Source organism: Micrasema longulum, unplaced genomic scaffold (genome assembly GCF_059751315.1).
Source record: "Micrasema longulum isolate JH-2025_06_02 unplaced genomic scaffold, ASM5975131v1 h1tg000970l, whole genome shotgun sequence".
Taxonomy (NCBI): domain Eukaryota; kingdom Metazoa; phylum Arthropoda; class Insecta; order Trichoptera; family Brachycentridae; genus Micrasema; species Micrasema longulum.
The window spans coordinates 1-13015 of record NW_028278161.1 but is presented as its reverse complement, the minus strand read 5'-3'; positions in this window follow the sequence as shown (position 1 = coordinate 13015).

Here is a 13015-nt window from a genome sequence, read left to right as displayed (position 1 = left end):
ATAATACTTTTAATATCACATTATTCCACGAAAAGGTAAGCAGAGAGGATTTGCCCAAATGTGCTCCTCGTATTGAGCTTAGTTCATTGGCCAGGAAGCAGAGTGTAATGAATGTAAGTGAAGTAACTGATAAAAGGGTACTCGCAAAGTTTTGTTTTTGACGTAATAAAGCTCTGCCGATATCAAGTGAGGGTTGAACTAAAAAATTGTAGTTTGACAAGTCATTGACTTTTTTGGGTGGTGAACTGTGGTTTTAATACCAAATCCAGTGGTGAAATATATTTATTTATTAAGGAAATTATAGTTTTTAAATAACTACAAGGTACAAAAGAACAGTTAAAAAAAATAAGACCAATTACAGATTTCTCATTAATTTATTATGAATGCAGGAGGAGAGGGGAAATAAAAATTAGATAAAAAAGAAAATATTAAATATTAAATAAAAAGTACATAAAAAGGAGAAGACATTGTATAGCTCCAACTCTACTTTCCTCCCTCTCTCTCTGCTTCGATGAACATTTATATTTCTTAGTAAAAATTCACGACCAACAATAATTAATTAGATGCAGGTAGTAGATGTACATATAAATAAGTATAAATCAAGAGTTGAAATTAAAAGTTAAAATTAAAAGTTGAAATTAAAAGTTAAAATTAAAAGTTAAAATTAAAAGTTAAAATTAAAAGTTAAAATTAAAAGTTAAAATTAAGAATTAAAATTAAATAGTTAAATACGAAAGATAAAAATTAAAAGACAAAGTTAAAAGTTAAGCAAGAGATAAATTTAAAATGCCTTTAAGAGATCTGATAAAAATATGGAATTTACAGTGTAATATGTCGATGTCAGTAAAACTGTCATTATAGGTATATTTCTGTATTCTTCGGAGGGTGCTATTTTTTATATTAGTCATTGAGTTAGGAATGTCGAAGAGTACAGATTGTTGAGTTCTACGGACAGGGAGTCGATATGAAATGCTTCTGACAATTTCTAGGCTATCAAAATTAGGTTAGCTATCAATGATCAGTATTAGGGGTACGAAGCACAGACAATACAGTGGGGTTAATTGTTTTAGCAAAAATATGGTCGATAAAGTTTCTGCCTCACGTGTCACTCTTGTTAGTACATTAATTATTAATTATATAAGTCCAGAAGATTAGTGCATTCAATTACAACAGATTTTCCGCTTAATTTTTGAGAACATTGCTGTATTTTAAAGGTTGATTAAGCACTGTGTTATCAATATTGAACAAACACCTTGCTAGAATGAACCTCTCCGAAACTTCTAGTTGTAGGTTCTGCAGCGCAGATGAGAAAACACCTGTACACATTCTATGTGCATTATAAAAGGGGCCTCACCCTCGGGGGACCACTGGTTAAACCTGAGGATGTTAAAGAGCTCGCTCCCTGCCTAAGAGCCCGATACTTTACGGCTCTGGGCTTGGAGGGGGAGATTTAGCAAAATGTAACGCACGGAAAAAATAATATCGTTAGTAACTTTTTGGGTCTATAAAAAAACGTGAAAAGGCTCTTACTACTAAAAGAAACTGAATTTTTTCTAAGATTTCCTCATAAATAATTCAAGTTTAGACATTAAAGACTCCACGTCATCGCTCTAAAAAGTGTAAGGTTCTTGGTCCCTTGCGGAGGAAAAACATTTGTCTGTCAAAGTTGCCACAATTTAACCCATGGACGCGAGATAAAGCGGGTAAGGTCCGCCATTGGCCCTTACAACCACCGCCACCGCCCGTAAACTGGAATTATTTTGAATGAAAATCCCGCCAAGAGAGAAAAACATAAGGTTAGCGATGCGCATAAACGGCTCATGGAAATATCCGAATTCATAACGTGTTATGAAAATATCCGATTGATATAATGCATACGATTTTTTTCCGGTTTACACGGTTTTTCCCTAAAAAATTAGTATTTTGATAACGAAGATACTTTGAATTTCCATTTAAATGTACACTTGTTGGTACAAAAAAAACTATATTAGTTTATAGACAAATAAAGATAAATCGGTTAACTTCCAATTGTATTCGAGACCTTGGGAATGTAATTAATAATCTTTTTTCAATGTGTTGTATTAGGTAAATGATAAATAATAAAAATATATCATCAATGTTCGTTGTCGAGTATGAATACGCGATAGAAAATTAGAGTCATATTCAATTTATATAGCTCTATTTATAAGATCATCGTAAGAATATTTTTTTCTTTGATTTTTTTTGGTTTTTCACCTCCTAAAAGGGTGTTCTAGCCAGTGTCGAGTTTCAGATTTTAAACCTATACAAATATTTACTAAATACAAGATAGTGTGTTAATATTTTAATATTTAATTCACTATTCATGTAACCTATTTGCAACTGATTACCATTTATAATTACGAGTAGATATTTATATACACCTTGGAATACATATTTATTGGGTAAAGACAAATTTTATTTGAGAGAAAAGTGATACAAGGTCCTTTTTCTACTTTTAGTTATTTGTATCTTTCAATTGTTTTTTTTTTTATTATTGAAAATATTGCTATCGAATTAAATATAAAATAACAAATGCATTGTACATATAAAATAAATAATAACATGTCTACCTCTTTAATAGAGTGAAAACTCATACTTAGAGAGGGAGTTCGTTAAACCTTAATTTATATTTATACATCCCTACGTTACATTTGATTTTCTTTTTTTTTTCATCATCTAAAACATAAAATCATATACTATGTTCTAAAAGATACACAATATTCAACTGTATAGAGTTTAGAATAGGGTAGGTTTATGTGATTTTTTTTATTTAGATATAAATGTTTTAATATTAGTTTTTGATTTTAAGATTTCTGGAAGATTTTTAAAGTTTTTTTCCCAGCATATCAAAAATGATTTCAATCTGCAGAATATCTTTGAATCTCAAAGAGTTTTCAGCATAAATTATGTTATTTTTATTACCATCTCTATCACCAATATCTTATGTGAACCTTATGGTGCATAGGGCACTGCATTGAAAGGTAAATGCAGTGTATCTCGATCATCTATCACCAGGTGAATGAAAAATATCATTCTGTAAAAGAAAACCATATCTAGTGTTTTCGACCCGATACGATGGTTACTCTCAGGTGAAATTTAAAAAAAATTAAATCAGTGGGATAATTCTGCCAGTTAGTGAAGAGGTTGGATTCACTTAAAATTCTTGAGGTCCCGCGGTCGATTCCTGGCATGGTCAATATGAAATATTAATTTTAATGGTTGTTTTTTATTTAAAAAAATTATTGTCCCTGGACTGGCTACTAAAACGTACGACTGATCACTTTGCCTTCCATATAATTCAAACTCTCACTTCTTGGTCAAATGGTCAGCACGTATGCCTACCATGCAAGAGGCTTTAGGTTTGACTCCCGACATGCTCGACATAAAATATTTATTTAAAAGATTTTTACACCAGAATATTTCATAGTCTACGGTCTAACACCTGAGACGTAATTCTGATCATTTTACCTTCATGTAACAAAAATATAAAGATGCGTTGCTGATGTACCAAAGTTGTGTCTTGGGCACCATTTCGTGCGGAAAGAGAACGTGATTTATTGAGATAACCCAGATAGTGCCCTATGAATCACTGGATTAGGTGATGATACGAAAATGTAAGTTTTCATATGTAGTATAAAAGAAGAGAGACGAAAAAAAAACTAGTTCATAAGTGACTTTTACAAATCGTTTTTTTAACATCATAAAAGTATCATGTCTCCAATCGAATTATTTATTTGGTTATTGTAAGCAGTGCGCGCATCACTAAAGGCCGAAGATTTCGGCGGGAAAGGTCCAGAGATACAAAACCTTATCTCGATTCGCGTGAAGTTTGTCAGGACGTGTCCTATCTGCGACATCTCGGGGCAGGTTTATCAACATTACTTTAGCCATAAATTTATCTTAAATCCTCCCAAATCCTGCACATCCAGAAGACTTCATTTTATTTCGTTCGACTTAATAAAGTTAAGCCGGCAAAAAGATTTGAGAAGAGCCAAAGTTAATCTGATTTTCAGGACCTTAAGTTTTACTAGATAAACTACAATTTTTGGGATTAAATTTTTATATAAACTACTTTATTTACCGTTAAACAGTTTATTTCATCTATTTCGTGCACATGTTTAAATTACTACTATTTTTGGGATTAAATTTTTATATAAACTACTTTATTTACTGTTAAACTGTTTATTTCATCTATTTCGTGCACATGTTTAAATTAATTGCAGAAAAATACAGACTCTTTTTTATTGGCTTTATAGTGTTGGTTACCATCCATATTTTGGCTTTTCGTAGATCTCTTCGCGACTAAACAGTGTGGGATGAAGTTGGATTGGCATGGTTTAGCTCAAAGTTTTTGGTCTTTCGTTTTTTTTTAAATATATTGTGTACTATTATTTTTTTGCCCTTGTTTGTCTTTGCTAAATAGTTTTATGTTCTTTTTGTTCAGTTTCTTGCATTTTTGTTTCTTCATGTAACTGTTGTAATTGGCTTAGGCCGTATATTTATAATAAATAAATATGCGCCCAGAGAGCTTTTACACAAGTATAAATTTAAAATGAAAGCGTTTTATGGTATAACAAGTTAATATGAAGGTACTTGTGTAAAACAGTTTTATTTTTTATGAATTTTATATTTAAAGCACTAACTTTGTTACACTGTTGCACTAAATTAGTGGTTGAAAACAACGTTGTTTTATTTATTTTATTATAGTTTTATTTTTACTTTTTATAAGTATTGATTGACATTATGCTTTATAAATATATGTACGTAAGTCAAGATAAATACTACATAAAAGTAGGTAGGTACATAATTAAATGTGTTTGAAAAATTATGACAGTTTACTGTAAAAAAAATTAGCAGTAGGTAAGCAAAGTGTAGGTAAGCAAAATAAAAAAAAGTCAATAGTGATTTTACAGCATTCAAACAATGTAAGTTATTTTGATTTTATCGCCTTAATTTTTTTTATTATAAATAATGAGAGTGAAAGACGAAACACATCAATTTTTCCATAATCGTTTTCGAGCCGGTGTAGTCTGACGATTGGAGAATGTGTTATCTTGAGTATTACTGAAATTTTTTGAAGTAAACATGCTTGTAAGACTTTTAATTGTGCCTGAAGTTATGGCATTTTAAAGCGTTTTTGGCCATACTTTCTAATATCTCTTCCTATTTCTAATGGAAATGGCGTGATGGTATTTTTGTTTTTAAAAATATTTTTTACCGTGCGTAAAATAAATAAAATGTTTAATAGTGTTTTGAGTATATACAAATGCCCGCAGACTGGCTGGATTTTAAATGTAAATGTAAATAGCTGTGAATGCCTAGATTTCCATATTACCTTCTCAAAAAAAAATTCCCTCTCTGTTGCAACAAATGCAAATATGAAAAACTCCCTAGGGAGGAAATCCAGGCAGTCTGCGGGGATTTGGACATACTCAAAATATTGTTGAATTAACACCTGGTAAAAGAAGAAGTAAAAAACTGATAAATTGTTTTCAAGCGTTGCCTAGTAGGTAAATTGGTTCAGCCGGATGAATCTCACCCACATGATAAAGGTTTCAGCTCTTTTACTACACAAAAGTCAACAGATGGAAGAGTTGAGGAAATGTGGATGTTTAAACATAGGCAAACTGGTGAATGTTACACAGCGTGTGAAGTGGCCACTTAAACCAGCCCAGACAGGTCATAAGACCTGTAAACCCCTAGACATCCATGTTACCTTCTCAAAAATGTTTTTTCTCTCTGTCGCAACAAATTTTAATATAAATAAAATGTTTTTAACGACTCTGGCGTAAAAACGAGCCACGTCCCATTTGGAGCTATAAAAACGTTTTGCGTCCTCCTCACGACTCTATTTGGCCTCATATTGCGACGCGGTCCTCCCTCTACTCCCGTCACATAATGCCGGGGTCTCTTCCTGCCAGTGCAGTATAATACCGCCCCGCGCCCTATACCCAACACGCCATCTTGGCCAGCGGGAACCCTACAACATAAAAGACTGATAAAGGGATTTATGATTCTAAATGACTATAGTAAAATACCAATAATATTAAAGCTTTTTGTCGATATTTATACATGGAATCCTTTAATAGAGACATCAGCCAGTGCAGTACCTGATCACAAAAGAAAATTCACATAGGACCTGTGAAGTCAACGAAGTTAGTTACTCGATACTTGCAACATATAGTTTTCAAGCAGTTTAATTAATAATATAACGAATCATCATCATCATAAGCCGTCTCTTGTCCAATAGTGAACATAGGTCTCCCCCTTTAGTCTCCATATCTCCCTATCCTGAGCCAACTGCATTCAACCACTTCCTGCAACTCGTCTTATGTCATCAGACCACCTTGTCTGAGGCCTGCAGAAACTTCTTCTACCCATTCTGGGTCACCATTCCAGGACTTTTTTGGTGCTTCTAGAGTCTGTGGTTCCGGCTATATGACCAGCTCCATTTCTGGTTGGCAGCCCTGTGGACCACATCGGTGACCTTTGTTCTCACTAAAATCCATGTATTGGTTTTTCTGTCTCTCAACGAAATATCTAGCATTCTCCATTTTATGGCTTTCTGTGTCACTGATAATTTGTGTAAAAAATTTTTAGTTAACTCAAAAGTTTCATAGCCTTTCGTCAATACAGGGAGAACACAAGCATAAAAAAGTTTCTTCTTTAAGTAATTTGAGTACTTCTGAGATTTCAGGATATATGAGAGCTTACCAAAGGCAGCCCATGCTAGACCTCGCCTTCTTTCTATTTCTACCTCTTGATTATCTGTCCAGAGGTTTATTTTGTGTCTTAGATATATACAACTATCAACTTTTTCAACAATTTGCCCATTTACCAAGATGTTACATGACCGGTTTGCATTGCTAATTACTTTAGTTTTTGAAACATTCATTTTTAAGTCTATTTTCAGGGATGTTGTATTAATTTCGTTAATCGCGTTTTCAAGTTCTTTCTCAACTTTACCAAATGGGACTATATCATCTGCGAATCTGAGATTGCTAATGAGTTCGCCGTTGATTTAAAGAGCCTTGTCGTTCCAGTCAAGAGTTTTGAAGACATGTTCCAGAGCTAGTGTAAATAATGGAACGAATATTTTGTGTAAAATTACTAAATATATTTAATATGCCGACCGGTTTCAAAACTTGACTGTTCCTTCGTCGAGGCTTAAAATAAAATCTGTACCTTGAAGGATAATCCATGGGAGTCACATTGAACAAAATGTTCAGGAAACAAGATTTTGAAATTATGCGATTTCCAAAACATCATAGCTTTTGAACCAAATGAGATAATTTCAACCTAATATAAAATAAAAAATATTTTAATAATCTTTATATACTCGTATGTATACTTCTTTTGTACGTGTGCATGTCACTGAACTTCTTATAAAAGGCTGGACCGATTTTGATAAAATTCTTGTGTGTGTTTGAGTGGGTCCCTGGATGGTTTACATTCACAATTGAACCCGGTAGGGGGCTGGTGATATTGCACTATTTTTTAAATTTCGTTTTGAGAAACAGCAAATCACAAATCAGCAAATCAATGATGAAACAAAAAGATTGAAATGTCAAACTTAATGTCAAATATAGCTTAGTATACGAGTATAGTTTATAGAAAATTCGAAAATCGGAAAAACGTTTGCTGAATCAGCTAATAGCAGGCAAGCCAACATTCGGGCAGGACAACGTTTGTCAGGTTCGCTAGTAATAGTATATATTAAAAAAGCTTATCTGGGATTACTGATGTTTTTTGCATCGAAACAAAGTGGACTTAACCATAGAACTAACTATGGTTTTAATTCCCCCATACCCAGAATTTTTAGGTCTGCCAACAAACATACCAGCCTTGATTTCTTTGATAACAAGTTGTCTTCTTTCAAACGATCACTGAATCAAATTCAATTATAAACACCTCTATCCCGCTTCCACGTCTACAAAGTCTAATATATACCATTGTGTCTTTCTACTTTTCTTTACAATAATTTTCTATGTATGTCCAAAAAAATGCCATTGGGCGTATATATAAATAAATAAAATAAAAATTATTTGTGTTTCATTCAACTGAGGCTTCGGAACATATCTTTTATTTGGAAGGATGTAGTGTTTTACGCGCAGTGGTCAGTAAATGTGATGTAGCGTAAAGAGGTGCGACGTACTGCTTTAAATTAACGGTAAACTGGCATATACAGTTTGTCCTTTTTTCTCTAATACTTGTTTTGCATTGCAATGTTCATGCGGAATGCCGCCACAATTCTCATTTTTAAAACATAATTTTAACCTGTCGTTCTATGAAGCATCGTCTCTATTTGCTTACACCTCAGTAGTTCAGCGTTTATTTTTTCAAAGAAATGGTATCCGAATTAGAACAAACAAAAATAAACACCGAACAGTGAATGATATTTTGCAGATGACGCATTTGAGAAAAATACTATTTGATTTGATTTTAAGCTTTGACGAAGGAACAGTCTTGTTTTGAAATCAATAGGCATTTAGTTATTAAAGTAAATATTTGTGTATAAGTAAACGTTTTGAATTTTTCCAACTTTTTGTAGACAACGACTGGATTCAACCCCCTAGGAAGCTGTTAATATAAATGTAGGATTATGTAGTCGTGGGTTAGTTGGGTTGGAGTTCCTACCCCAGTTAGAGATTGACAGGGACACGAAGACACGAAGTAGCTATTTTATGCGTATTTATTACATGGCGAATAAATAATTAATTATGTTACACGAGTGTTACGGCGATGAGGAGTTGAAATAACTGCACTTGAACTACATGCTGGTCTGACTGACTGAACTGAACTTGTTGGGCCGACTAACTGAACGGGCTGACTGACGTTGGCTGCGTCTTGTGGTCTCTTTATTGACGACGTTCCTTTGTAGTTCATTTCTTCATGGTAGGGACGATGTGAATGTACTGCAGAACAATGCTCCCGGTTTAACGTGCAATACTATAAGAGTTGCATTCTACGAATGTATTGGATTCGATAGAAAATGATGACATTGCATCGTCGGTCAGTACTATATTTTAGGTAAACTAATTTAACATGTGTGTGTCATCGATTATGGACCATGGACCCTACATAAACATATTACAACAGAGATAAAGAATACTTAAAAGAAGTGTTCTAAAGTATTCTTCTAAAGTTGTGTTTTATTTATTTTATTATAATGAATACCACAAAGTTAGTGCTTCAAATGTAAAATTTAAATGTCGGGTTTTTAATATCATTGAATCTTATCTAAAAGCCACATGGCCACATTTTATATTTGTTTTACTACATCCGTTTTTGTGGGCTTTAGTAAATTGTATAATAAAGTTTTATTCTACTAAAGTACGGTAGTAAGAAGGGAGGATATGTATTTTTATTTTTATTTTTTAGTTTTCAAGAGTTTTTTTACAAATATTTCAGTAATTACATATACAAAGAAAAAAACAACATTTTAGAAACAAAATTTTAATTAATTATTGAAATGTAACAGCTGTTTTGGTATCACCGCGCTGCGTTGTACCTAATGTGTTTTTTTTACGTTTGTTTTTTACCCAAATATTTTAATACTGATAGCTATTTTCAACGAGTTATCAATGTCTAAATTTGTTGCAGCTGAAAGGGTTACATTTTTGAGAATGGAATACGGAAGTCTTGGCATTCACAAGACTTATGACCTGTAATTGGCTGGTTTAAGTGGCATTAGTAACATTTACCATTCATCCCATGTTTATTTATTTATTTGATGTATTTTTCATTGCTATTTTTTTTTAAAGAGGTATTTGCGTTCTTATGATTTACCCAAATATTTGATTTTGAGGGCCATTTTCAACGAGTTGTAAATAACTCACTATTAGAAAATGGAATCGAGTCGGGGTAGAGTAGGATTCGAGCCACGGACCTTTGGTCTATGAGTCTGAGACACTAGCCACAGGACCACAACCCGATTTTTTTTAACACTTTATGTACATACATATAAGGGCGGGCATATTGCTTTTAGGTAATTTTTTCCTGACAACCCAAACGGTTCAGTTTGAGAAAATTATTAAATTATATTCAAGTTATTTTTTGTTGTTGTTTTAAATAGAAATACTTGTGTTCTTATTATTTATTTAAATATTCAAATTATTAGACCATTTCCTAAAAGTCGTAAATAACGTGTGCTGGAAAAATAGTAATCGAGATTTGAACCTCGGACCTTTAGCCCGTGGGTACACAATCCTACCCCGGGATCACAACCGATTATGCAGAATATTATAATTTTATACTAAAATTTAAAACAAAAATCAACTAAAAATTTACACTTTACTATGAATAGAGGAGGAAAGGGGATGGGAAGGAAAGAAGAAAAGTAAATGAACAACTCAAACATTTAAATAGTGACATTTCAATCATGATTTAAATGTAAATTAAAAAGGGGCGTCTCTAACATTAGTGAGTAGTTTATTCCACAATTGAGCAGCTGCTACTGTGAAAGAGGAGGCAAGAAAATAAGACAGGTGAAAGGGTATTAAAAGGGTTATCTCGTTACTAGAGCGAAGAGGTAGTCCATGTTGTGATAGAGGTTGAAAGAGCTCTCTCAGGTAAACAAGCGAAGTGGGATTATTCAAAATATTGTAAAGAAGTGATAGAATGTGAAGATTTCTTTTATGCCTGATACTGAGCCTGTGTAGTTGCGTGCGGTATGTGGTCAAATTTGGCTACGATTAAAGATATAACGTAAACAAACATTCTGCCACCGTTCCAACTTATCAAGCAGTTCAGAATTAGATATAACGATTAAAGATATAACGTAAACAAACATTCTGCCACCGTTCCAACTTATCAAGCAGTTCAGAATTAGCATCAGGGTAACATAATCTGCATAATCAAGAAGTGGGGGAAGTAAGGTCTGGACTAATGTTTGCTTAACATTGATCGGTAAGAAATTCTGCAATCTTCAACATCCACATTTTCTCAAATATGTTGATTTTTGTGATGTGAAAGAGCTGAAACCTTTATCATATGAATGAGATTCATCCAGCTGAACCAATTCACCGACTAGACAACGCCCGAAAACAATTTTAAATTTTTATACCTTTTCTTATTTCAGTTAGTTTCATCATGAGATGTATACTCTTAATTTTTTTTTTTTTTTTGACCTTCTGTATTTTTATACTTTTATAAAGAATAATACGTTTCTTACATTTCTTTTCAAAACATTTATCTTTCTTGTAACAGGTATAACTTCTTAAATATATGCCATACTACATAATATTTAATAAAGTTAATAAAAAAAACTATGTAAATATAAATTCATAATAGGTTGAAATTACACTTTTTTATTCATTTTTATTTATTGAGTGATAAATTGTTACGAAATGAAGCCGCTATGGATCAAATAATATATATTTTCAACAATGTTTAAGTATGTCCAAATGCCAGCCGACTGGCTGGATTTCATCCCTAGAATGTTATTCATATTTAAATTCATTTCAACAGAGAGGGGAAAACATTATTGAGAAGGAAATATGGACGTCTAGGCATTTAGAGGGCTTATGACCTGTCATTGGCTGGTTTAGGTGGCCACTTAACACACTGTGTAACATTCACCATTCTGCCCATGTTTAAACATCCACATTTCCTCAACTCTTCCATCTGTTGACTTTTGTGAAGTAAAGGAGCTAAAACCTTTATTATGTAGGAGAGATTCATCCGGCTGAACCAAATCACCTACTAGGCAACGCCTGAAAACAATTTTCCAATTCTCATACTTCTTCTTTTACCAGGTAGTCAATTCAACAATGTTTGAGTAAGTCAAATGCTTGCAGACTGTGGTAAATGTTACAGAGTGTGTAAAATGGCCACTTAGACCAGCCAATGACAGGTCATAAGCCCTGTTAATGTCTAGACGTCCAAATCCCCTTCTCAATAATGTTTTCCCCTCTCTGTTGAAATAAATTAAAATATATATTTTCTTTAGTAATAAAGTTTCTTCCAGTCTTTGAACTTAAAAATAGCAAAAAATAATAATTTTCAAGAAGAACATAGGTACACAAGACTACGATTCGTTGCCAAATCATTTATAAGATTGCTTTACTCGAAATCTTTCAAAAGGATTTGTGCAAAACTCCATACTTTATACTTCAAAGTTCTGCTTTGAGCGTAAAATCTTGGAAATATTTTACTGAAGTCGATTACGTAATGATGCGAAATACTGTTTTTTTATTCAATAAATATATATACGTCATAATAACATTTATCAGCATCACCATCGCCATACCGAGTAATGAAATATTGTATTGAGATCTTTATTTATTTTTATTTATTTACTTAAGTTAGTTAATATTACATTGTATATTAACTAATATATTTACAATTATAACAAATACTTTTTCAATATTTCTTACATAACTACATTATTACAATAAACATAACATTTTTTTTTTTAATCCGTAAGTTTTCTTTCATTCTTCATACTTTCAGGCATCTCATCATACAGTTTTAACCCTTTATACATTAAGCTATTTTGTGATTTTGTTTTTTTCTTAAGTGGTAGTCTTATCCTATTTCTATTTCTTGTCCTATATTTATGTACATTTCTATTTAATATAATTTCACTTATAAAATACTTTGGCATGAGATTATTAAACACTTTATATATAAATACAAATACATTATACAATAGTCTTTTCTTTATTCCTATCCAGTTCAATTGTTTTCTCATTTTTTCAACACTATTATATTTGCTTTTTTTCAGTATAATTCTCATTGCTCTATTTTGTAGTATTTCAAACATGTTTATGTCTCCCTCGTTAGCTAAATATAATATAGTAGAGCAATAGTTCCAATGAGGGGCAATTATTGTTTTGTATATAAGTTCTGCACTCTTTTTATTTATTTTTTTTCGAATTCTTCCTAGGAAGAAAATCTTTTTTGAAATTTTCTTATGTATATATTCAAAGTGTGATGTTAAATTTAATCTGGAGTCAAGATCTAATCTTTGCTTTTTTCCAATATGGTAAAA